At 37.4% G+C, this 27,140-nt stretch overlaps 1 protein-coding gene across 5 annotated transcripts in view; it reads right to left on the reverse strand.

Moving 5' to 3' along the window:
* Positions 1-27,140, reverse strand: part of COBLL1 (cordon-bleu WH2 repeat protein like 1) — a 76,651-nt gene that overhangs the window by 38,132 nt on the left and 11,379 nt on the right. For 2 of the 5 annotated variants that reach the window (XM_040069557.2, XM_040069556.2), the window contains exon 1: positions 4,854-5,101. The exons of the other annotated variants lie outside the window; for them this stretch is intronic. The gene's annotated coding sequence lies outside the window, so the exon portion shown is untranslated. Of the gene's footprint in view, positions 1-4,853; positions 5,102-27,140 lie in introns of those variants that run through there. 5 annotated transcript variants of the gene reach the window in all.

The following is a 27,140-nucleotide window of genomic DNA, read 5'->3' on the forward strand; positions in this document are numbered from 1 at the left end:
GGAACACAATTACATGAGAGTATACAAAGACAGCTTGATAGCACCCTCACTAAAATTATTTTCAATCTAACCTCCAACAACAGAACCTTTTCTCAAATTTTCTATAGCATTCACCTAGGACAGGAAAGGTCATAAGGATCTCGCAATTCAGTCATCTCTCAGGTACTGGAACAGTTCATTAAACATAGCACATTAAAAGCTTCCTAAGCACAACAGATACACTTCAGTTAGTTAATTTGACTTAGGGCACTATGAAGAGCACTGGCTTATTGAAAAAGCAACCAGTTTGTTGGCTTTTTTTGAATCAAACTTTACAGAATTATATTTGCCAAAATTACAAGCAGCACTGCTTTCAGAGTCAGAAAAGGATTTAACTCTACCAAAATCACATCATGAGAGGAAAACATCCATGGTAACAAAGCTTCTTCTAGAGCTTTTCTTGTTTTCACCCTCTCATCCCAAGCAATTATTATAATACTCTCCTGACTATTACAATAATGCTGTTTCGCTGCCATGTCGTAGAAGCAGACCTCACACTTAATACTCTCAAACAAGGAACAGCTGAACAAGACTTCAGGCCCATATTAAAAACACTGATTTGGGTTTTTTAACAATGATACATCAATTTTGGCCAACAGGTATACAAAATATTTAGGCTCCTAGTTTCACCTATAAGCATCCCCAGCCCAATACTCATCTTAAACACTCACAGAACAAATTTGTCTTCTAGATTGAGTATATTCTGTTCCCTCTTTGTGGATAATGGTTTCACAGCATCACCACTGCAAGTCTTAAAGATCAAACATTACTTGCTAGGAAAAAGCTTGGAGACAACTGCAGCACTACTATCTAATCTGCACCCCATAGTCCAGCACATGACTGAAGTTGTCAAGGCAGGTCACTCAAAAAAATCACTCATACATTTCAGGCAGAAGTGTAGATGAAAAAATACTTTAAAAATAAATTCTATTCATCTTCACTAAATTATTGGCAGGCACATAGGTTGCTATACAAAATTTGGGGTGCCACTAAGTGGTACAAAAAAGGTTACTTTTAAGTTAGACATACGGTAGCATTCTAATATTTTTCCTTAACATTAAGCAGCCCAAATATTTGCTGTGCCAGCCCCAGAGTCTCTATGTAAGATGACTATCAGCCTTGATACTGGGCTTTCATCTCAACATCAATATCACTGTTTGATATACAATCTCTCGCTTTATTTCTGCTATAAAAGCACCAGTTAGATGTTAAGATCAAGGTGTGGATCAATGAGAGTCAAACAATGTCCATTCTTAGGTTATCCCTTCAAGCTAGGCTTATGATACATGTAGGATGATATAAAGGAAAAATATTTGCTGTATCTGCTCCAGAGAGAAATATGATCTTTCAGATTCTACACTCATCCGTTTAGTTATCTGGGGAAGGATGTCAGGTCATATTGTACAGACATTGAATCTAGCAGTGGCTCAATGGGTACCAAAAAGAAAAAAGAAAAACAAACCAAGTTCAGAAACACACTTTAATTTCAATTTCCAGGTAGAGGAACAAACATGAACAATTTGTAAACCTTTTGTGATAATAGGTTATTTTACACAGCACGTCTCTATACAGATTCTCAAGACTGAAAGGATACAAATATTGTAAATAATACTGGTATTTTAAAAATAATAGAGAAAAATAATATGGCATAAAATAAGGCACTGGGTATATAGCTCTGCCAACATGATAATTCATAGTACAACTGATATATCAACTGACATGGCAGTAGTAATGCTGTGGGTGATAATATTACAAATTAAGTGATCTTTGAAGATTATCTCTATGGATTTACTCAGTGAAGTTCCAGCAAACAACAAATCATCTGCAGACATTGTCTCTCTCATGCCTTTATTCTGCTATAAGGAAAGCAACAAAAAAACATAAAATGCAATTCCACTCTTTTTCAATAAATAAAGTAGATCAAGAAAAGGAGGCATCCCTGGAATCATGACATGTTTTTAAAGATATTGTGAGAGAAAAAGTTTCCCCAGTCAATGGGATGTGTGGATTTACCCCCTAGCTAGCCTCATTGCTCTGAAGATTTTTTTTTTTTTTTTTTTTTTTTTTTTTTTTTTTTTTAAGTCTTATCCTAGAGAGAAATAAATCACAGAACTGGAGAACTGGGACAGTAACCATGACAGTAAGGTGAAAGCTTAATGGAATCTCTGGATGTCTGGTTCACACTAAAAGCAAGAAAACAGCAAATGAATCCTTCAGTTCCCTCCAGACCATTTGGAACAGACACTTGCCCCCTCTGATTATCTATCCCCATGGCAGTGACAGTCTTGAAAACAGAAGCTACTGTATTTGGCCATAATTCATTAAATGTTTTCTATCATTACAAGGAAAAAGAGGCAATTCTGAGACAACATAAACACTATTCTGTATTATGGACATGTTTTTAACTGTGCCCCTCTTAGCATTAAAGGGACACTAACTCTGGTATTAACACATAATTTAATTAATTAAAGTACAAATATAAAACTTTTCCAGAAAAAAATATTATTTCATTTCCCTTCAAAGGTGAATCATAACTAATATCTCAATGATCTATTCAAGCTCACTTAAAACATATAAAAGACCTAAATCCTGAGAACAGAAAGCTGCTGACTTAGTGCTGTCTTGTACCATCCAACAAAACACAGTTAGCTTCCCTCTAGGCATAAGAAACACTTTGCTCTTAGGAAGAGAGCCAAAAGCTCAGAATCCCAGCAGACAAGAGAGGATTAAAAAAAAAGAAAAAATACTTTCTCTTCTAAATTAGTATAAAGTTTATTATTATTATTGAGGTATTATAGAAATGTGTTCTGATACAAAAGTTTTGTTACATACAACACATTCCATTGTGCCAAGAGAAGTACTTATTTTATTCCAAGAAAAACAACACCACCACACAAATAAAAAAAAAAAAACCCAACAAAATAAACAACAACAAAAAAACAACAACAAAAAAAAAACCAACAAAAAAAACCAAAAAAAAAAAACAAAAAACAAAAACAAAAAAAACAAACCCCACCCCCCAAAAAAAACTAACAAATAAAATGAAGTGAAAAATTAGTTCCAATGACATTATTTTTAAATATGTTGAGAACTTAGACTTCTGAAGTAAATAGGGCTACAGGGCTAACACAAAATACAAACACAAACTTGGCACATCCATGTGTGACACACCTCTGCAGAAAGCGTATACTTATATCTATTTTTGCAACCATTTCTCAAAGTAAAAAATGCAAAAAAGTGACCTAGATTTGCCACCAGAAGAAAGAACAAAAAATCTGAATGGCGTTCAAAACTATTAAAACCTTGTATGGCTCAGTTAGCCTTTATTATATTACAGTTCCGAAAACAACCTTACAGAAAAGAAGGAGAGCAGGGAAGAGAAAGCAGTAAATCTGTAACAGTAATTGAGTAATATATAACTGGCTGAATAAACAGGAAAAGAAAACAAAGAGCAGCTTGATCTGAAAGGGGGAGCTTAACCTTTGATACACTAATAAATCTAACAAATACTTAAAACTCAAGCAAACTATGTTACCTCCACTAAAAATAAACCCTCAAATCTTTATCAAGAACTGCTAAAAAGGTTGCTCGTACAGATGTTTTTCTTCCATGACTAGTAAGAAAGTTCAATTAAGGGCTCTTAAACAGAACAAAACCTGAATCTGTCCTTCTGGTTATTACCCCCAGTCATGAAAGCAGGTAAGGCACTGTCTTTTCAAAGCCTGCAGATGAAGCGCCTAGCTCTGCTCGTGCCTTTTCCAGCTGCTCTTCTGAACATCAGTAGAAGTAAGAATTGTAAATTATTCGAGCTTTGCTGCTGTTGCTTTTTTCTCCTGTTCAAAATCGTGTTTTAGAAGTAACACTGGAGGCAGAGACTGGGCAGTTTTAGAGGCTGGGAAAGGTAAGGAAAAGCAGAGCAGAGCCACTCAGCATCACAGCAGCCCAGAAAGAGGCCAATACACACCCTTCCCTCCTCCCTCACATACACAGGGGTGCAGATGTAGGTGGGTAACAGATAAAGTGCTGCAGGACAGCAGCTAAGAAGCTCTATACCAACAGGGAAGACAAAATCCAACCCCTCTCTTTTTACCTGCTGTAGAAGGCTGGGTCCAACTACAACAGTAGCACTTCCTGGCTGAAAATTCAGATACAGGAAGAATAACTGAGAAAGCATAGCAATGCAACTTTAGAGAGCACTGTGATTTATTTTCATTTTTCCTGCAGGTGTTTTTAATAGAACAAGCTTTCTCCCTTTTAGAAGGTTCTTCATTCACCAGAAACTTTCTCTTAGTAGTTATATCCTTCATCTGCCTAGGGTTTGGTAACACTTAAAATCTTTTGTACATTCACATAACCCAGAAATAGGAGAATTGATTAAAATGAAGAACAGAGATGACATTAAGTATTGGAAGGGAATGGGATGCAGAAAAAGTTTCCTACTCCGAACAAGGTAAAATATAAATATCCTTGTGTATATCTATATGCATTTATACACAGAAACCATGAGACACCTGATTAATCTATAGAGAGTTCCTACACAAAAAACCAGGTCAGCAAATAAGGCATCCTTGCTCATTACAGGAAAGAAAGAGAAGAAAAAAGAGTTGTGAGCATTTTCTTTACTAGATTTCAAGAAGAGCATGTCGGCAGTTAGTATCTGGAAAAGTCTGATGCAATAAAGAGGTTTAAATAATAAGGTAATAAAAAGGTTTCTCCCAATATATGAGGACTGTAGCTACAGTTCCCCAAACAGAAACACCGAGCATCTTGGGCTAACACTGCTTGCAAAGCTAAGAAATGCTTTGAGTACTCACCTGCCACCAGATTCTCCTGCTCATCCTTTACAGCTGCCTCCCCAACACTCACTCTCCTGCCTGCATCTTCCTCAGAAAGCAAAGGGGAAAAACCTTTTACCTTCAGGAACAGGGTCACAGTTACTACCTCCTCAAATGCCAGTGCTGCTGCTGGAGCCCCAGCCTCATCTCAGGCACTCTGTGAGGGGCAAGGGGCGGTATGAAGCAGAGCCACAGGTCCCATCCCAGCTCTCTGCACAGCATAAACCTGACCAGCAGTTTGCAAGGCCACCTCTGCAGCCACTGACAGCAGGAGCTCCCTCCCCTTTGTCCTACTTTAACTTTACCTCGCTCATTGGTTGGCAGCTCAGGGCCCCAAATGAATGCTCTTATTTTGCCTCCAAACTCATCCCCATCTGCACACAAGAGCTGTCATTATGCCCTTTCTCTGCTTATATCTGCACACTCAAAATCCCCTGGATCCACTCCTCACTGGATTCTTGCAATGGGCAAGAGGCAAGGAAGAAAGATTTCTCTGAAGAAAAAAAGGTATTTCTTTGAAGAAAGCTGGCTCCCTGCATGAAGGTAAGTCCAAAGCTATTTTGGATGACCAACTACTTCCATTAGAAAGCCTCTGCACTTTCTGTAAAAAAGTACAGGACTTCAACATTAAGTATCAAGTAGGAAAAATTCTTATTTATATAATAATGATTATAATCATCAGCAGACTGCTCTGGGGAATGTAAAGAAACTTTCCTAATGAAAGCTCTGCTCTAACTACTATACTTCACTTCTATGTTCACCGCTGCATCCTTTCCATCTTTCTCTACCACGGCCAGTTTACAGCCAATATACTTCACTGCTGAGTTTTTAACATGCTAACAGATGATACAGCACCAGAAGAATACTGACTTCTACAAGAACTTCAACTGAACACTTTCTTAAATTCTTTCTTTGCTGCTGGAAGCGAAGTCCACCTTGGCATTGCGCAGTTATTTGGGAATTTAGTCTATTTAAGTACTACAAAATATTTTATTGCTTCCCATGATAAATGAAACCAGTATACAACATACAAGGAACACCCAGCAGGGACTCTACCATATTAAACACTAAAAGAATCAACTTTTACAAGGTATTACAAGAAACTAGTGGGGCTTCTTTCCCCAACAAAAATTTAGATCAAAATCTGATGAATGCAAATCAAAGAAATCAGAAAAGCCTTACAGTCTGCATGAAATAACAGCATTCCTTATTTAAAATAATCTCAAAAACCTGATTTGAGCTTCTAAGCATTAAATATCAACTTAAAATAAAATAGGCAACAGCTTCTATACCCAGGAATATACCACTGGAAATTCAGCAGTCTATCAACATGGATAAATGTCTTTAGACACCCTCATCTCTTAGGCTTTTAAAATCCCATCTCTGACTTTTGAAGAATTATTACATATGTTGTCTGAGGAAAAAAAAAAAACCACCACCAAAAAACATTAGTTCTTCTTTCTTCATAAGGGCCTATATTTAAGTTCTGGCAATTTTTGTACTGCTCTACACCTGAATTCTTTGTTCCCCACAAGAGCAAGGACTTATATGCTACTGCAGGTATATAATTATTAGTAAATATTTTTGTCCTCAGGTGTTAGGCCAACACAAGTATTACTTTGAAGCCATTCGACTCAGCCTCTAAACAGGGAGAAGGAAGAATAATAGCTAAAATTGATTACACTACTTTTCTGCTTACCTCCAAGATAGCACAGGTGGTTGTTCTCCATGAATATCAGGTGAGTTTCCTTCAGCAGCATATGGAGATAGGAGGGAGGCTGTGTGTGTGTGCATGGCAAGCTCACTGTTGCTCCCTCCCGCTACTGCTGACATCAGTAAGCCTACCTATTTATAATCCCACCACCTGACCAAACAGCCTACAGAGTACATCTAGAGATTTGTACAGCCTGTAATCCTGACATATCTACTTCAGCCAATTCAAAAGAGAGTATTAAGTAGCTTTGTTATGTCTTCTGTGGCTTTATACCATAAAAAGAATCCAATCCTGTTTTCCGCACCCCTTTCATTTGCACAGAACAAGTTTAATGGGAATTTTTAGAATTAGGACTAGTCCTTCCATCCATGCTTTTCAGTCTTTCCCCATTTCTCTGCCTGTGAGATATCCAACTAAACACCTCAGGTGAGCATTTTCTAGAGATTAATGGAATAGACAACAGAGGCAAACACCCATTTACATCCAGTTAATTTGATCATCAGTGCTGCCTACAAAATTATTGAAATTTAGGATTCTCATAAATCAATTTCTCAAGCCAAGTAGAATATTTATGATATCACAAAACCAAAAGCAACTCAGAAGTGTTTAAAGTAGGATAATTTACAGAAGCTTGACCTCATTGTCAATTAAAATCAGAAGCTGCTTAAAAGCAGCTTAAAAGCAATTCTTGATTCAGTTACCCATTCCCAAAGTCAGCCCTAATGCATTCCGCCATGGGAGGGCTGCTTGCGCTGAGTCTGCCCATGGACTCGGAAGGAATGCTGTCAACAAACTCTTGGGGCAAGTGCTGTCATCAGTGGCAACATCCTGCAGGTTTCTATCATTGGTAAATGTTGCTTCTAGATCTCTATCAGGCCACAGTGTGTTTCAAAGCAGCTTGAGTACTGCTTCAGTGAGAGGAAAACATCTGTGTGAGTGCCTGTGTGCTGAGTAACCAACATTACTGACAGTTCCTTATCGAACCTTTCCTACCTGAGAAGTCCTGTCACCAGCATCCATCCCTCACTAATGCCAGACAAAACAGAAATCTAAGTCAGGTTTGCCTAAACGTGTGTAAAGTTGAATGAAACCGTTAGATGAATCAGTTGTGTTCCAAGTCAAATGCATTCTGGAACCAAACTTCAACAGTTAACAATAAAAGAATAAAAATCCTTTCATTTAATTGATAAGCTGGAGAGGGCAATAGTGCAGATGCAGCCAGGCTTGCAGGACAAGACTGCCCCTAGGAAAAGTTTGGTGCATACAGCTATCAATGTTGGCTAAAACACCAACATATTGCCTGCAGCTGGCATGTCCCACACGGGACACCATATCTGAGAAGTTCACTTGGAGGCAGTAATTATTATCTGGGTTTAAGGGCTACAGCTAGAAATATACAATTAATACTCACAGTAACGAAACATCTGATTTTTTTTAGTCCTGCTGTTATCTTGTGGTTGTTTTACATATAGTTTATCTAGTTACCAATATCCTCATTATGGTTTTCATAGATTAAGCAGTAAATTTATCACTGTTGAAAAATCACAGGGCTTTCATTCAGGGAGTGACCAACGGAATTTAATACTACTGACAACAAGCAAGTGTCCAACATTTCAGATAATCTGAAAGGACAAAGGTTTTCCATTTCTACAAGTATGTAGCTGGCCATTTTTCCTCATCTGACAAAGGTTACTTTTACTTTTTTCCCCAGTATCACTCAGCATAGATTACTTGCTTTTTGGGGGTTTGGCTTTTTGTGATTTTGTCTTCTAAGTTCCCAGAATACTTGTGGAAGGTAAAATTATAAGAGTTTTAAAAGATGAGATATACACAGGGTATTGGGGGAAAAAAAAAAAAAAAAAAAAAAAAAAAAAAAAAAAAAAAAAAAAAAAAAAAAAAAGAGGCATATAAAGGAATGGAATTTTAAAATTTTATTAGCATTTGGTTCAGAATTTTAAAGTGTTTCTCATTCTTTCATAAAGACTCTACTTAAGTTACAAATCCTGGCATTATTGTGTAGCAACACTTCCTAAAACTGAAACATCACCTGAGGAGTATCAGCAATGAAAGGCAACGTATGTGAATGCACCATAAACTGCAATTTATTTTATAATTTCTAGTGTGTATATTTAAAAGAAGCAAAAGAATTATATTTTTCTAAATACAAAGACATTATAGGAATAAATACAAAACACTTCCCAAAGAGGTGCCTGTACAGGTCACATCTGAGTACAGATCTTTCATGCACTTTAATCCATAGAATTGCTTCAAAGACCAAAAAGTTAAGACCGGTATGTACTAATGAGGAAAATAAACCAAAACTTTCCCAGTATTCATTTTTAGATCTGTAATACTTTCATATTAATTTTTCTGTAATTACTCAGTGCATTTAGTACCTTTGCAATGGGGAGGGATAAAAAACCCCAAACCCAAATCACAACTCCAAAAGCCCAATGCATTGCTAGAACTCAATGGATGTGTATCAATAATGTGCATATGGAAAAGCTTCTCAGAATTATCTGGTTTTAAAAATCCCCAATAGGGACATATCTTTGAAGCTGGGAACTCTTTGAACCTATTGTCTCTATTTGTATAAACAAAAGACCATTTTTTAAAAAACTATCTGATATTTCATCTAACCCTGAAATAGTAATGATTATTTGTTTAAAATATCCATGAGAAACTAAAGTCTGAAAGCAGCAAGAATAGCATGAAATACAGATTACCAGGGTAAGGATGGCATTCTTCCAGATTAAATTCTTGCTTTATTAAACACTCTGTTTCTTCAGTTGCTTTGTACCCACTGAGCTGACATCTCATCTGTCATGGACCAACACAGTCGAGTCTCCAAGGAAAGCCAAACAGTTTTGTTAAATCAAAAAGAATTGGAGAAGAGAGCATAGACAAGAGGCTTTCAAATAGCTTGGAAGGAGACCAAGAATGTCTTTTTCTTATGCAAGTCACACATCAATGAGGAAAGTTGATTTTAGATTGTATCACCACTCAACAGTAAGTGGGACTTAATTATTTTACCATTAGTTAACATTTGGTTTAAGGATTTCATGTATCATCATCAGACAATTCTATTGAATGTTCTTTTCACTTACTTGGAACAGTTAGAACATGACAAATTGGCACATGATTAAAAGGTAAATGTAAAAACACAGTGTCATGGCCTCAGCTCTCATGTCCCTTAAGCCATATCTCACCTTTGACCACCTGTCTTGATCCTCTCTGAACCTTCTTCTGTTTACTACATCCCAGAATGCAGTGCATCATGCACTGAATTGTCATTAGAGAGTCATACATTGGTGAAATCCTGGTTTCCCTTTTGTTCTCTATTCCTTTGCTACTGCACATGACAAACTGATTTGTAGTAAGTCTGTCTCAAGAATTTAATCTCATTTTATTATCCCCTTTGGAAAAATCTTTCTGCAAGTCTTCAGAGTCATATCTCCTCTTATTGCAATGAATAATTTTTACTGTCAGCAGTGTTACCTTACTACTTAGGTGCTTTCCTAGATTGTTACATGTTGAACTAGGAGTTCCAGCAGAAATCCCCATGGAACTCTGAGGTGGCATGCCCTCACCTTCACAGCAGAACCTTTCCCAAATCACTGTTCTTATTATAGGGCAAATTATATAAGCATGCAAGGGTTGCTGTCTTATGCCATGTTTGTTTAGTTTCCTAAAAAGCTTTGGGTTAGAGATCAGGAGAAGCCTTTTGTAGGACAAGCACGACTGTGCCAGCGGGCTTTTCCTCATACATTTGGTCACCACAGACCTTAGACTGTTTTCTCTTTCTGCAGCCTGAAGACACTTACATTGTAGATACACTGCTACATCAAAGAGTTCCTCATTTTATTCTAACTGCACTTGTTGCATGAGTCTGGAGAGAAGCAGATTTTTATTGTGAAATTCAGCCACCAAATTTGACCTGAATAAGGTAGTACTTAAGAGGCCTCAACAAAGCCGTCCTTGCTGCTCCGCAAATTTGGAACAAAGAAGAGAGTGCCAACTCAGAAAAACACCTGTGGACCAAAGGACAAGCCTGTATTTTGGGCTGCTTGTTGACAGCACGAGTTTGATAAATTGATGCCTAACCCTTTCACTTCTCTACCTCAATTACAACCTTTTATCCTCATTTTAACATGATAGATCCAACTACGCAAAAGGTAATACGCAAACACTAGCACATTTTTTAACCTTACTGAGTCATTATTTCGTCACAGCTGCAAAAGATCTGCCTCACTATTCCAAAACTGTTTCAGTATTTTCTTCTGTGCCAATTCTCTGTCCCACCCCTCCAAGAGCAAGTTCTGTAACTTTTTCCATGGGACCACCACCTTCTTCTAACTATGGCTCCACTGGCATTACACCTACAAACATCTGACAATCAAGAATCCATAACATTTCTTGGTAAGTGCAAGATAATACATGACAAATTCCTTCACTGTTAAGGTCAAAGAGAATCAGAAATCAAGGGACTTGGGATAGTTTGTGACTAATAAGCTCTAAAGAGGAACACAAGGGTTAAGCTAAAGTGGCAAAACCCCCAGTGTCTGATGAGCAAAATCCTTCAATTCATGCTCACTAGGTCAGAGAATAAGTTTTGTTCACTTAAAACTAAAAAGAACTGCAAATTGCAAGACAATCTCCAACTTCTGAGTTTTGGTGATTCAGACATACTTTAGAGAACATGACACTAAAATTAAGGGGACATTAATAACCTAGAAATTATCATTTTGGGAATTCAGCATCTCCTCTCTCCCAGGTGCACAAGTTACAGAAATGTCTAAGTGAACCAAATACATCATGTAAGGAGTAAATGACATGTTGCTACACATTGGTAGGTATTACTGACATAGGATTAATGGTTGACAGGAATAAAAGATAAGAAATAAGAGACAACCAGGATTGTAAACTGGGAGATTTTTTTTTCCAATATTTTTCATGTCAATTTGATATAGCTAGGTAACAGATGGTATATTATGTTTTTCCTGCCTTGACACAATTTAAAAACAAGTTACAGATGGCTATAATGAAATCCTCATTAACACACTTATATTTTCACAGTTCAGTATAGCAATAATGAAACTTTCAGGTCTGGAATTTCCTGTTGGTTAATTAGTGGTTAGGTTAATAGCCTGAGGAAGTGCACAACCCAAAAAGTTTCCTTATTTTTTAATCATATAATTACTATATTCATATTTCTGGGAAAGTTCTCAAGACAAATTTAAAGTCACAGTAAAGCTACCTTTATAGCTCTCTCTCCCTTGTTTTGTGAAACAACTGTATTATTTTATTTAGCAGAGCACATGAACAGGCCTAATTCAGCTGCCTCTGGGAAGTTTCAGCTTGCTTTTATTTTGAGGATACCAACTTAGAGAATCCTGCCAATACACATTACACTGAACACCCTCTACAGAAAAGCCAGGATCAACAACTGTGAGTCTATTGCTACAATGTTATCATGAGATCATTGATTTAATTCTTAAATAGTTACTTTTTTAAAATCCCAGTTTGTAATCATCTACGCAAGCTCGACATATGACCAATAGTTAACAGCATACTGCAATATCCCAAAATCTCTGATCCAGAAAGAGGAAAAGAAAAATAAAACCGCCACAAACCTTGCACTCAGGTTATTTCCACAAGTTAAACAGCTGCTAGCTGTAAGTTGTGTTACTAAACAGCATGGTTAAAATAGTAGTGAAAGATGTGGAATTCAGCACAAGAACCCCTCTGGATTTTAGTAACCACATACCAGTTACTGACTGAGAACACTGTGCCCTCATCCTGTGCTCCTTACACGGTAAGGCTAAGGCTGCAGCCGAGCCATGCCCTGGCCCCGGCGCGCCTTCGCCAGGTGGTTCAGCCACACCTCTGGGAACCCACACACCGGGCTAGAGAAGGAGGAAGATGGTGGCTAAGTCACAAAATGTTACTGAGTGCTGTTGCTGGGTTTTTTTTTCCTTTTTTAACACTGAGAAATTGTGACACCCAAGCACAAATGGAAACAACCATACAGCTCTTTGAAGTGTTGGAGCTTCAAAAGAGGATAGCCACTGCCAAACCATCATGAAAACAACGTAATGTGGAAGCCCTGACTTGTAACTGAAGTTATATAGCTAAAAAGAGACAATATCTGAATATTTAAGAGTTGTAATGCTAAAAATATCTTTTAAGCCAAGCAAGTTCACTTATGACAAAAAAATGGCAAGGGAAGAGAATTTGGATTTTCTAGCAAACACATTATTATTATTATTACTACTACTACTACAATTCTGTAAGATTTTGCAGCCCTCCCACTTCTTCACAATCTGTTGTGACATTCGAGGAGAATTGCAGCAGTATTATCTTCCTTAGCCAGCAGAAGTGAGAGCCAGGTGCTGCAGAAGCTTTCTGGAACACCTAATGTCACCACTGGGTTCCAAAGTCAAGTACACCCAGAAAACTGAAAAAGCCCACAGTGCTTTTACAGACCTGAGGACTACAGCTCCAAACAGTTACGTTGCTTACTTAAATCATTCTCAGAGGCCAAAAAGCCAATTAAAACAAATCAAAACAAACAAACAAACAAACAAAAACACAGACAAAATAAACCTCCTGCAATGATTTTCTTCTGGAAGAATCCTGTACTTTAATTCACACACAAGTTTCCATAATCATATCCATTCCTTGACAGAACAGTCTGTACAGATCATTCTGTGGCAGTGTTGCAGCAAGAAATTTAGATGTGGCTTGAGTAAAAAGTTAAACAAGTAACTTGTTCTGAATATTTACACACAGTATAATGCAGTTTTTATAAACTTGTACCTCTGGTCAAGTTCAGTAACACTCGCTTGTCTCCTTCCAAAACAAAAAGTTAAAAATAATTGCAGTGTTTCAATGCTAAACAGCAGTTCGTGAAGCAAGGACACTTTGTGTTTGCTTCACCCAGCACTCCCTCACTTCATTCTTCAGAACAGTGCATCTGGTGCAACAGTTCTCTTAATGCTATGAGTTTCTGTGCTTATCAGATGACAAAAAGAAAAAAAAAAAATTATTATATTACAGTTATAAACATTGTCATGCAAGTTTCAGGTACTTCTTCAAAGTGAACTAAACACAAGACAATGGAAAAATTAATATAGTTAATTGTACTACAGGGATAAATACTAAAATCTGTATAGAAATTCCTCCCCTTTTTAACAATTATGTCAAACAATTCAGGTAAGAGTTTTGTTTTACAGAAACTGAAACTGATTTAAGAGAGAGTCTACATTCCAGAGGGGTAAGAAGTTGTCTAGGGAGCAAAAATCCACGGCTATAAAGATGGCATGTGGGAAGGAACATGCCCCAGGTTCCCTGCTACCCACAAGACAGGAATGAGGAAGAACAATACAGTGTTCTTTCTTAATACACACACATGACCTCCTTAATTCAGATAAGCCTCTATCTTTGGAATCAGTATCACAGACAACTAAACTGGGAGTGTATCACACCAGCTTCTGGAAGGAGCAGCTAGTCATGTTTGGGGATTCTCTCTATCACTCTGTAGAAGAAAGCTCAAATCAACAAAGCCAAAAGAATAAAAGCTAAGGAAATATGCCTTCCAATATACAGAATTCATTCTAGATAAAGCAGAGATTATATGGTACCATTACAAAACAGCTTAAAATATCTCAAAGAAGGTCAATCATAACAGGTCAGCGTGATTAAAATGTTATTTGTACCAAAAAAATGTTTAAAAGGCTCATTTAGTTTTCCCTGCTTCAAACCCTAATTCTAGATTAATATTCAGATGTGCAAGGGCATTCAGTCTCTCTTACATGTGGTTTTGACCCAGCACAGAGTGCTCCCATCCAAGCCACGAGCAGCCACAGATTCTCCAGTGGAATGCTGTGGGAAATGGTATCAGAAGCTTTCCTAAGGCCCAGGTAAGCAACATCCACTAGACCTCATCATAGGAGTACAATATGTTGGTCAAGCAGAAGCTACCTTTACCAAAACCATGCTGGCTGGGTCAGATCTCCCGGCTGTCCTGCACACAGAATCACTCCAGATAATCTGCTCCGTAACCTTCCCTCATTGCATGGGGCGTTCAGCTCACCCCACAGTGCCATACTGCCTGCTCTGTGTAATGGCACAGAAATGCTGAACAAAATCTTCTATGCTAAAAAATTCCAAGTTCTTAAAAAGCTCTTCACATAATTGGACAATGTTCTTGATTTTCTACCTACTCAGAAAAGACTAAAAGAGGAGGTGATACAAATATTCAAACACTGAAATTCTACCAAATGCCAAATAATTAAAAAAAAAAAAAAAAAAAAAAAAAGAAAGAAAGAAAGAGAGAGAGAGAGAAAGAGAGAGAGGAAGAAAGAGGAATATATTTACTCATGAAGTAATAGGTCTCTTATACCATAACAAGCTCACAAATGTTTCTAGGAGCCTTGACTTGATGTGCTGTTAGAAAAACATTACATTATTATGGTTATAGTCACAGAACATTTGGTCTGCTTTATCTGCATTATCTAGTTTCAAACTTAAGAATACAACATACCAAGTTTTTATGACTCGGTGTTTTACTGTAACCCTGTAAACATTGCAAGCCTTCAACAGAAAGGCAAACAGTTACACTGACTATTTCTGGCAATCTTTTTTCCTATAAAACATCAAACAGTCCAAGTTAGAGACAGCATATCCCAGAAATCAAGGAACAGAATGTATCAGAAATGGTTTTTTCCTTGGGATTTTTGCTGTTTTCCTCCCCCCTTGTTGGCTGTTTGTACAATCCAAAACCGTGTCTTTTCATAAAGGTTCCTAGAGACAGAAAGTTTCAGAGGTGAGTGGCAAATTTCTAAATTTTACTTTAAAGAAAGACGCAAACAAAAGTACCTATCAAAAGTACCTATGGCAGGGCTTACAGCACAGTTGTGAATTTCACTTTCTCAACAATGAGCAGTGATTTTCTTTCCCAGTGAAAAGCCAAGGCTTGAATTAAACAAGCTGAAGACTAATGAGAATTCGATACACAGTATACAAGTTTTGAAACACATTTTGTTAAGATACTACTGCAGTCCTTTTGTCATCTATGGTATTGAAGGAAACACTGTGCCAGGCAAAAGTCTAATACAGGAAGGACTCAAGTCAGGACGTGTGGTACAAAAGAACGTACATTTATGTGTACATTTCCATATTCTGTCTTCTGTTTTAAGATGGAGTAATCAGAATTGTCCGTGACTTATACTTGAGTCATTTTAAAAACAAACCCCAAAATCTATACTACAATTAACTTGTTCATTCCATTGCAATTTATAGCAGCCTGAAGGACTTCTGCAATAACCAGTTTAAATCACAGTCACTTAAGTTTACACACCCTCCCTACCTCAGAAGCCTGATGTGCAGTAGAAAGACCAAACAAGCTTCCTAAATAAAACAAATAATCAGAAGTTTCTCTACCCTTGTTCCTCACATCCACTTCTACCTTTGGCTGTTCCTATGTGGAAATCCAGACTCACCAAAATGTGTATTTAACTGCAAGTATTATAGAACTCAAAACTGTTTGACAAAAACAAAGTACGGTTTTGACTGGTTTTTTGTAAGCTTTTTGTTCATCATTTTGCTTAGATACACACTGCATTTATAAGAAAAATAATAAATAAAATAGCACAAGCCTGGTTGACAAAGCATGGAATCATCCTGACAACACTAGAAGAAGAAAACCGCATCTCTCTCCAATTTTTACTACAAAACTTTCCAACAAACAATACAACTGCAAGTATGGACTGGAGCATCAGATATTTCCACAGCCGGTTTTAAGATTCTGCAAGAACTCAGATACCACATTCATACAGCTCTACTTACGATTTACACACAAAATATGTTAATTTGGAAAAAGAAGCATCCACTTTCCAAAAAAGACCAAGTATAACTTTTGTAATTAGGAGACAAATGTAAATGTAAGCACTCGCTTATCAGAAAAGCCTAGACGCATTAAGTATACAGCTTGATACTCACCGTGCTCTCACATTTTTTGGTTCTGTTACTGAAAAATACAAAGCCCTCAGTGAGGAGGCTGAAGCCCAGAGGTGTCTCAGTAAGGCATGCTGAGGCTTTGCTAGCCCAGGCTTGATCTGTCCCCTTAGTCACTGGCCCTGCCTCCGCACAGCGTGAGCGGCTCTGGGGCCGGCGCTGAAACCCAGGCCGCGCCGTCGGCCCAACGGCAGAGCACGCGTGGGAAGGGCCTTTCATTAAAATAAATACTTCTGCGGCGAGAAAATACTGAGAGCACGTTCAAAGCACTGCAACGAAAACTCTTAGGGCACGCAGAGCGCTGGCTCAAGTACGCTAGCACCTGGGGAGCGGCAGGCCAGCCTTTGGGGCAGGGGGAGAGGTGGTGCCGTGGGCCCAGGGAATGCTGCTGAGGCACCGTGAGCAGGGATGGCACTGCTCCCACCTGGGCTGTTCTGCTGCTCCCTGCCAGAACCATAGTAAGAAAATACAGACAGGTAAAACCTTGGCTGCTTTCAGAGATGTTACTAAACCTAAGCTGGTTTTGAGGAAGGAAAGCTTTTTCTCTCCAAGATGTGCCGAGCAAGGGTAGTGCTGAAAAGTTGCTTCCTCTGTGGTTGCTTGGTGTGAAATACCTTCCACATTATATTACTTCCTATATATGAAAACCAGTCTTAAACATTCAGGTACTTATCCCACCAAGATTTGAGCAACTCTGTAATGGTGCAAGGCAAAGCACTACCACTTCAAAGCATAATGCTGCTTTTAAAAACAAAGTCTCTCTGATATCCTTCAGTTTAAGTCAACAAAAATGCAGACATCCTGAATACAAAACAAAATCAACTACCTGCACTGTGTCTACCTAGACAATCTAATTTTAAAGTTAAACCATCTGCCTAGAAAACTGACTACCTGGAAATAAAATATTTGCATATGTAACATTGCTGGAACTGATGAGACCAATTATCATAGTCCTTCAGGTTACTGCTGGGAAGTGACACATTTTGCTTTCCAGCTCCAGGGTGATCTTTCCTTTTCAATGACCAAACCAGGCACCGCTTAGTGATTTGACACAGCAGGTGAATGAACTGGTATTGCTCAGAAATTCTCTTTCTGGTTCTTCATCTAAACAGGTTTCAGCAAGGAGAAATAATGCTAAAGACAGGCAAAAAAAAATGTGTTGTACTATCCCGGTTAGACCAGGTCTGCAGCTAGGAGCACAGACATTTTTTAAGTTCACAAGTAACTTTCCCGCTGGGGACGAGGCAACAGAAACTGGTTGCTTTAACAGAAGCCATGCAAAAAGAAAGCCACACGGTGGCACTGCAAGTAGGCTGCATTTTGAAACGACTTGGCTGTTTCTTTTTTTCCAGACAAATCAGAGCATATCTAATCCCATCTGTACAAAACAGAAGAGTGGTTCAGTAGTTTTTCTTCAAATGTATTTTCCAGCAACAAATACCCCATGAATATAAATCACATCATAAAAGGGGCACATACTTTAGAACTGTCAGGGTATTTTATAAATTCGTAAAATGTTATTTAAGAGCATTAACACAAGAACGCTATTGTAAAGACTGGCTAGGAATTACTACCTATTTTGTGTTTGTCAGTTCCTTCTGAAACAATTCAAGAAAAAAAACCTTCCCAAAGCATGTGCATTTTCATACAAAAGCTAAAAAATTTTCTTCATACCATGACTTTTTATCAATGTTGACATGACAAAAATCTCAAACAAATCTCTCTTTCTCTGAAAGGAAGGACAGTATTAACTGGAAAAGAAGTATATGAAGAAGTCTTAACACAGCACTCATTACTATCATGCTTTAAAAACGCTTTCCTTCTCAAAGAATCATACTTAATTTCATCCCAACTAGATTACTTAGGACAGCAGTATTTAATAGCTAAACTTAGAAGTCTATTTAATCTGCTTCCTTGGCTTCTTCTCTCCCAAATTTCAAATCCCTGCCATTTGAGTTAAAGCAGAAACATTTGCAAAAAGTGCTATTCCTATTCATTTTGTGAACTAACCAATTTTCAAAGGAGAGTTGGAGGTCATCCAGGATTGCAAGTTACTTTCTACTTTAAAAAACAAAAAGTCCCTTCAAGGTATAAATTTGATATTTCAGTATCAGTAGATTCTGAACTAACAGACACTATATGATTATGCACAACTATTTTAGTTGCTGAAGTCCTAGATCAATTTAAGTTTTCAGTTTGAAAGTATGATCAGTAACAAATGGAAATAAACAGAAAGTTGTATTTTAGTTTGGTTGCACCATAATATAAATTAGAACAACAATTCATCTCCTATAATTTTTATTACTCCAAAGGGCAAGAAACCTAAAAAATAGGAAGCTTTAATTTTTCCATTCAGACAGAAGTTCAACAGTGGACCGGCAATTATTCCAACAGCCAAGTTGGAATAATAATAATATAAGCCATTCTTTCTGCTAGAAGATTGCTCCCTGTATTTTTAAGACTGTTTGTATAGGGAGATTATTTTGCTATTAGATAGCACAACATTAATATATGGGCAAAGAAACAGCCAATATAGCTGTCACTTTAACATTAGATAAGGCAGATGATTATGTAATAGTATTGATTGCCAAAGCCATATAAATGTGATTTGAGCACATATTTACCTACTTTGCAGACTCATACTAAAGCACTCTGTTTGGTAATAAAGGGTTTCTGTATTACAAAGACTAAATTTAAAAGTTAGTGACCTGGTTAATTTTGCTACCAAAAAACCAGTGCCGGGTGTGGAATACTGCTTAAAAATCATGTGTTTAATAGAAATGTAATTAAGGCACCTCCCTCTCAAAAACAAAACAAACCACCAGGCAACCAACCACAAAACTCAAAGGAAAATTCTTACTACTATCAAGATTTCTCTGTTATTATTTTCTCTACTGGAATGGGAGAGCAAGGGCCTCTATTGAATTGTTGGTGTGTAGACACTGAGAAAGTGTACTTCCAACACTTCATACAACAACTTCCCAGTTCATCAGTTCAACATCAACTATGATACTGTTTACATATAACACTGCAAGGTCATGTGCTGAATGCAACCAATGGAAGTGAACTCCATCAATTCTAAATAAAATTCAAGCAAAATTCAAGCAAAAAACAGACATACTGGATGCACTCCAATATGCTTCCAATAGACTACTCTGTGCCCCTCTATTGACACCTAGGCCATTATTAGTAGAAAGCTAAATGAAAGTGGACAAATTTGGGAAGTAGGTACATTGTTCATCAAGGCTACATCCCCAAAATAAAGACTTTGAGGAAGTTGTATCTAAGAAGACATATGGAGGTAACCAGCATGTCTTTTGTTTGAATTACATTTTCTTCTGCTTTTTAATTTCCTTATTTAAGGCATATTAGTGCTCATAGTTAATTTGTACATATTTTTCACAGCTTTGGGATAACGTTTCTGGACAGCAGAAACTAGTCAATGCATTAAGCTTTCCTAGTTGGACATTAATAACTGGAACGGCACTTGGTCTCTGAAATGCTATTACAGAATTTTCAGTTGTAGATAAGAGGTCACACACACATACAATGCCACCAAGGGGAAAAAAAAATTAAATAGCCAAGTTTTGACTCATAAAATCAAACACCAAAGAAAGGATTCTACCAATCCTAGTCCTGTCTCACCCAATGTGGAACAAAAAGCCAAACAAATACAATCTATGTTTTCACACCATGGGTATCTGAGAACTTCAAAGTTATTTACTTATGCAGATGACTAAATACTTCCCTTCATTCTTCAAGTATCATTGAACAGAAGTATTTGTTCAAAAACATAAAGGACAGAAAATAAATGGCTGCATAGCTCCTGTCAATGCAATGCAAAACATTTATGTCCAGGTCTTAAAAACTGCAAAATCACACAAATTAACACTATTTCTCAACCAAAATTTAGTCCAAATTTCTGCACAACCCACATGAATTTAGACATAAAAAATTTTAAAAAGTGAAACAAAACCCTGCACACAACTATTCCTAGCCAGTACTGTGAGGCACATTCTTACATTCCCACGGGAAGTTAACAGGATGAGGAGCATGGCTGCATGTTCCCTTGAGGCCAGGCACAACTGAACTACTGGACAAAGAACAAGTTCTGGTCCCCATCACTTGCACATACACATAGATCATGGGAACTCATTTTCTCTGGGTCACTTGGCCACATAGCTGTGAGTGTGTCATTTGTTTTTAGAACACAAGTATTTTCTATTAAATGAACAACCAAGTACTGCATGATCCAAAAAAAACCCAGAAGAGACAAAAATATCTGTCTGTATGGCTGTATGGCATGCTTTACAGCATAAGCTAAACACACATGTAAGCCAGTTTTGTAAAGTTCAGTGAAACAGTCTAATGAGCACAAATTCTGCTGAATTAAAAACTTAAAGACAGTTGACTCTCATCCATCATACTCCTCCCAGGAGGAGTCCAAAACCTGTAATGCAGAAGTCCCATCACACTCGGACAATCTTGTCCCTGTCCCAGTTTCTATTCACAAGTCATGAAGACTAGCAATTTCAGTAGGATGGAGAAGTGAAAGTGGATGGAAAACTGATGTTATCATGCTACTGTCACTACCATAATACCTAAGTGGTTCTGTGCTGAAAGTTCTGGGACAGCCACAAATTAAGTTTTTTGGACAAAGCTGGTTTAGTATTGACTCAGACATATTGATAGGGAACAGAAAAATACGATACAGCTTTGTCACTTCATTTACGTAAAGAGCCTCAAACAAGGTGACTTGCTGCTAAGAGATATCAGAATTCACCTGTCAAATTAGGAGTTACAGTAGGTAAAACAGAGGAAACTGAGTGATTCTGGATGCCTCTTTGTAAGGTCCAGCCTCTCACCATGTTCTCGATCTAAGGACCACTACACAACCTCACTGAATTCCACTGCTAATGATGCCAATCATGAGACCACACCTTCTGAATACTCACCTGCAGCCCAGCTGAATCTCTTTGCTAAACAAAAAATCCTAACCTGGCTAAAACATGGATGTTTATAAAAGACTTCACACCAGGGTACTTTCTGTGCATAAGGTCACATGAGCTTTCTCAAGCTCGTCGTCACTTATAGTCCCATACTTCCCTCTTTTGCATATTTGCCAGTGCCAAACAGGGTTGAATGGGGGATACCTCTGCCACAGTAATATTGCAGACTGTGTGAAACATTTCTTCAGACTGCAAATATGACATAGCAGCCTTTAAAATTATTCTATACCATTAGTTTTCTGGTGTCCAAGGTGGCTAATAAGGATGTCAGGTGACTGTCAAAAGCAAAGAGTAGTAACAATGACAAAAACTTCTGGGAAAATTGCAAGAAAAATTTTATTGCTAGGCCAAACTATCATTTCTCTCTGTCTTTTTACAATGACATGACTGCATAACTTTATCACAACTGATGTTAAGTGATGAAGGTAAGTGACTGGGTGAAGAAAACAACAGAAGCATAGAATAACTTAGGTTGGAGGAGACCCTTAAGATCAGGAAGTCCAACCATAAACTTAACACTGCCAGGTTCTTATCTTCTTCACTGGAGGGATGAAACCGCCTTTCCAGGTTGTCCACTCCTGTTCATATTCTTTTATTTTTATTTTTTTTTTTTTAATAATAAAAAGACAAAAGGCAAAAGTACATACAAGCTTAGTTGCCAAGGCATTCAGTTGTAGGCCTTGGTACCCCACCTTCTTTTATCATGTAGCTCTATTTGAAAAATCTCAATACTTTATTGCCAAATTAAAATCTGAAACTCCCACTTATGGAAGCTTAAGGGACGTAAATCATCTGCTTCCTTTCTTGGCATCCTGTGTCTCCAAACATGACACTGTTATGTTCAAATCAGACTAAATTAGCAAGCCTAGACATTTAAAGTGACATTAAGCAGACAACACTGTGGTCAACCCTTTCAATTCTTTGATATGACAGCTTTATCTCTCACCAGTCTTGCCTATTTCCAACAAAATTATAACATAACACTATTTATATAAACCAACAAAGGAGAACTCTCACTGTTATTTCACTGGATTTGCTGTATATCATTAAGCTTAAAAGCAAACGGAATGATTTCTGATACTTACTATTATTTCAGTAATGCACTAACTGCAGCAGGAGTCCTTACATCCACTGACCAAAGTAAAACAGAAGTTGGGGTACATCAGCTTGGACTATGAAATGTTATGGTGCAATGCAACTATTCTACCTAAAAGTCAGTTAGTCAGAACAGCTCAGATCAGTAAGAATTGATTCAGGCCAGGTTAGAGTACCTTCCAGAAAATACTGACATTTTCTGATGACAAAGCCAACATTTAACAATAGAAACCGGCGATATCCCTGACTCCTGTAGTTTAAAGCCTTAAGTGAAACATCAGAGGTTCTATGAAAAACATTCCCCTTACGGGCTTTTTGAATCTTTTTCTTTATTTTTACTAATGAGTATCTTAGCATGTCAAGAGAGATGTTCGATCAGTGAAAGAATCTACCAGAATGTACCAGCTCCTTGTACTTGATTTCTTTTTGATTTAATTCCCAGGATATCAGTTATTTTTCTGTTAATTGTAAGGTCAAAGAGGACCCCAGGGAAGCAATAAGCAGCAGAAACTAAATAAACAGAAGACCGGATCTTTAATGCAAATGTGTTTCCTGGAGGAAAGGAGTAAATCGGTGCAGATAATGTAGCACAGAAGCAGGAAAAAAAGTTTAAAAAAAAATAAAAATCACATGTTCTGAAACAATCTGTTGAAAAGTCTTCCCCTGGAACATAAGCAGCTCCTCAAAACCAGTGCCCTGCTGAGGAATTTACGTACTTGCCAAGGTTTAAGTTACTAATCAAAAGCAACAGCTATCTGCTTTGTGGATGAAAAGTTGGAGTGCTTGCTCAAAATTAAAATAAACCAAACAAGCAAACAAATCACAATTATTTTAAGGTGCAGTACAAGTGCAGAGTGAGAGCTGCCTGTGTGGGTGCGTAACGGAGACAAGCACTCCAGAATACATCCTCCTTAATTACAAGTTTTAGGAAAAAGAATACTGGCAGTACAATTAAGAGGCCTTCAGAGTACTGAACCACTTCAAATAATGCTTAATGCTTTTCAAATCCATCAGTTACAAGGTCACACCAGGGTAATTCCACAGCATGTCTCCTGATAACCATGCTTCTGGCCTGTTAAAGAACCACACGTTTTTATGAACAGCTGGAATTTAAAGTTTATCTTAAATAACCAGAGAGCATGACTATTTAGACATTATATGCATTTTCCAAAATCACTGTTTAGCCCTAAAACATTATCATTATTTAATAAACCACAGATACAGACACTAGGGCATCTAATAACTGACAAATGTGTTTTCAAAAATTAACTTCTGGCCCCAGAAAATGTTCCCTTTCACAGAAGTTTTTTATCTCTGTATGTAATACTGTATCCTCCCAAGTACACCCAATATAACTTGATCTATATTACAGAAACTCCGTGTGTTTCAAAAAAAGATTTCACATCTGATTAATTCCTTTACAAGCAGTAAAGAAATGAAACACATTTAAGATTTTAAGACTTCTTCCTCCCCTGTGAAAAAGTAGAAACAAATAGATTAGAGAGGCTTTACTTCTTCAAAAAGACATCATTACTTGTTATTGGAATACAGTCAAGTCCTAGTTTTAAATATGAAGTTATTTTATCAACATTTTTGATTTAAAAAAAAAAAAACACCAAACCTGAGAAGTGGGTAGCATAAGGAATCAGGAATTATGAAAATGAGATGCCAATAGGTATCTTGAGAGCCTAAACACAGCTGCCCACAAAGTTCCTGCAATATCCTTCCCTCATGGAACTTCATGTCAAATGTAGACAAGTGATGGTAAATAATGGAATAGTCATTATGAGCACCAAACTTCATGAAAACTATGCATTTGAAAGATGAATTTATGTCTCAGTACAAAGCACAATTGATATTAAGTTTGTGCTGTGTGTGTGTGTTCAGGAGTGAATTATATCTGCTTTCCCTTACAGTACTGCACACCAGGTTCACCTTTGCTGTCCTTTCCCTTCCTTTCTCTGTTCCTCTGCTTCCATCAGCAGCATGGTTTCCCCATCTGATTCATGGTCAGGATTCTCACTGCAGCAAGGTTAACTCTGCTCCTGAATATAAACGCTAGGAGGAAGACAACACTCTGCTAATCAGTGTAAACTGTTATACTAAAATCACTCTACCAAAATAGTTTCAGCTTTGAGGACTTAGACAAAAAAAATCCTATAAAAACATATACATATTACAGGAATGCCAGTTCAACCTTTATCCAGGTACTTATTGTTGTTCCAGATTCAGCTACTTCTGCCTAAGAAAAACTTACTTACATTTCCTAAATAACCACCTGGGCCATCCTACGGTGCACTACAGATCTGCTATGGAGGTTGGAACAGAAGATCTTCAAAGGTTGCTTCTAAGCTAAAGAGTTCTACCATTTCCCTGAAGACAAAAAAAAAAAAAAAAAAAAAAAAAAAAAAAAAAAAAAAAGTGACAATCAAAGGCAGAAAAGTATTTCAAAGGGGGAGAGAAAGTAGACGTGGATGTAGTGCTCAGAAGCATAAAAATTATTCATTTTAAAAACAAAGGCAACACCATTCTAGCTGGCATTAAGGAATAGTAGAACAGTTACAAACAAGGCAAAGAGGTCCTTTAAAAGAGAATATGAGAACAAATACAAAATGGCTTAGGCCATCAAGCAAAAATTTAAAGAGGCTACAAGTTAATTAAAAAAAAAAAAAAAAAAAGCAAGAACACAGGGGCACTGGCATGGGGAGAAAACCACCTGGCCATTTCCAGAGGCCACGACTAACTGGACACAGCTTGAACCAACAAAGTTTAACAGGCACTGGGAAAATACTTCACATCCTCCTCAGTAAAATCACCTTTGACTTAAATATAGAAAACGGATTTTCTACTTGTTCTAAGCAATCATAAAATCATAAAGAGACAAAAATAACCCCATTCTGTTTGTCCTATTGAATAGGGGATTAAAATAACTGGCAAGGCTTTAAGTCATGAGCTTGAGGTGGATTCACCAGGTCACAATTGGAAAAGGAGAACTGCCAGGCCTTGATAAGCACAGCAATTACCATTCTTTTATACACAGACCCACTCTAACTGAGTACAGCTTCCTTAAACAGCAATAACAGCATATCCTTTGATTTATACAGCAGTTCTGCAGAAATACAACCAACATCCTGTTTTCATCTTAAAGTACAGCTGGGCACTTTGTCTACAGGCTTTATTTATCAGAGTCCCCATAACTAAGTGCCTTGTCATTGTAAGAAACAGCACCCTTCAACTTAGCAGCATTTTATCTTCCCGGTTCTTTCCTTATGAAAATTGTTACATGGTACCCACCTGACCAACGGAGCACATAGACCTTTACTGCACACTTTGACACAAGGTGACTTAAGTTTATAAATGTTAACTAAATACAGTAACACACTTCTCCCACCCAGGAAGCATGTAAAAAAACACCAAAGAAAATTCAGACAAAAAATGTTTTCTTACTTCATGGATTTCAAAGGAAAGGACAAAAATATCTAAGCTGCCAGATCTCCTAAAGCCTGTAAAACATGCAAATTCCTGATATCTGAAACCAACTCTGTAAGTTTCCCCTGGAATTAGAAGCTGTCTCTGAATATAACAGAAAATCTCTGTAAAATGCCTAAATGAATATATGTCTAAAACATTTGATCAGACATAACATGGATTATTTAATAATTTTGTATCCTGTGTTATCACAACCATCGGAATCCTGTCAGAAATGCAGTAATTTCCACATTCTTACCCATAAAAGTAACCAGCCAAATAGCATTTTGAATTATTTACATGCTCATACTCTGTAACCATGCAGTAATTCATGAACATGCCATTCACATGTTGTCACACTTCAGAAATAGAAAGACCAAGAGTGTTTAACTCTTTACCACTTTATTTGTTCGAAAGTTTCAGAAGAAGTTGTTGTTTATTTAATATATTAAATCACTCAAAATGTATAAAATGAGGAAACTTTTGCTAGCTATAAGACATACACATTTTTTACCCATTTATCCTCAAGCAAGTGGTAAGCTGCATGTCAGTACAATCTCAGTGAAAACAAAAGGGCAATTAATAATACCAATACAGAGCAAACTTCTTTAGAACTTAATGGCCCTGATTCAAGAGCAAGAGAGAACCTTGGATTTGTCTGACCAGAAAACAACCTGGAGTGGGGGAAAAGAAAAGGGAAAATTACTGCCAACACTGTACAGCAGAAGAAGCCAAAGTGACAAGGATGCAGATCAGTTCACCTTGACCAGTGTCTACTCCTGTCCTCAGTGGTAGGAGATAGGTCAGGGACAAACTGCAGATAGTTCATTTGCTGAAATCTCCAAAATTTGTCATGATTTCCCCAAATTTAACTGCAGCAGATCAGTGCTTCACTTGTCATAAAACTGAAGTTAATAAGTGGAAAACCAGAGCAGTTAAATTGGATAAAAAGTTCTTGAGCAG

Source organism: Hirundo rustica, chromosome 7, assembly GCF_015227805.2.
Source record: "Hirundo rustica isolate bHirRus1 chromosome 7, bHirRus1.pri.v3, whole genome shotgun sequence".
NCBI lineage: Eukaryota > Metazoa > Chordata > Aves > Passeriformes > Hirundinidae > Hirundo > Hirundo rustica.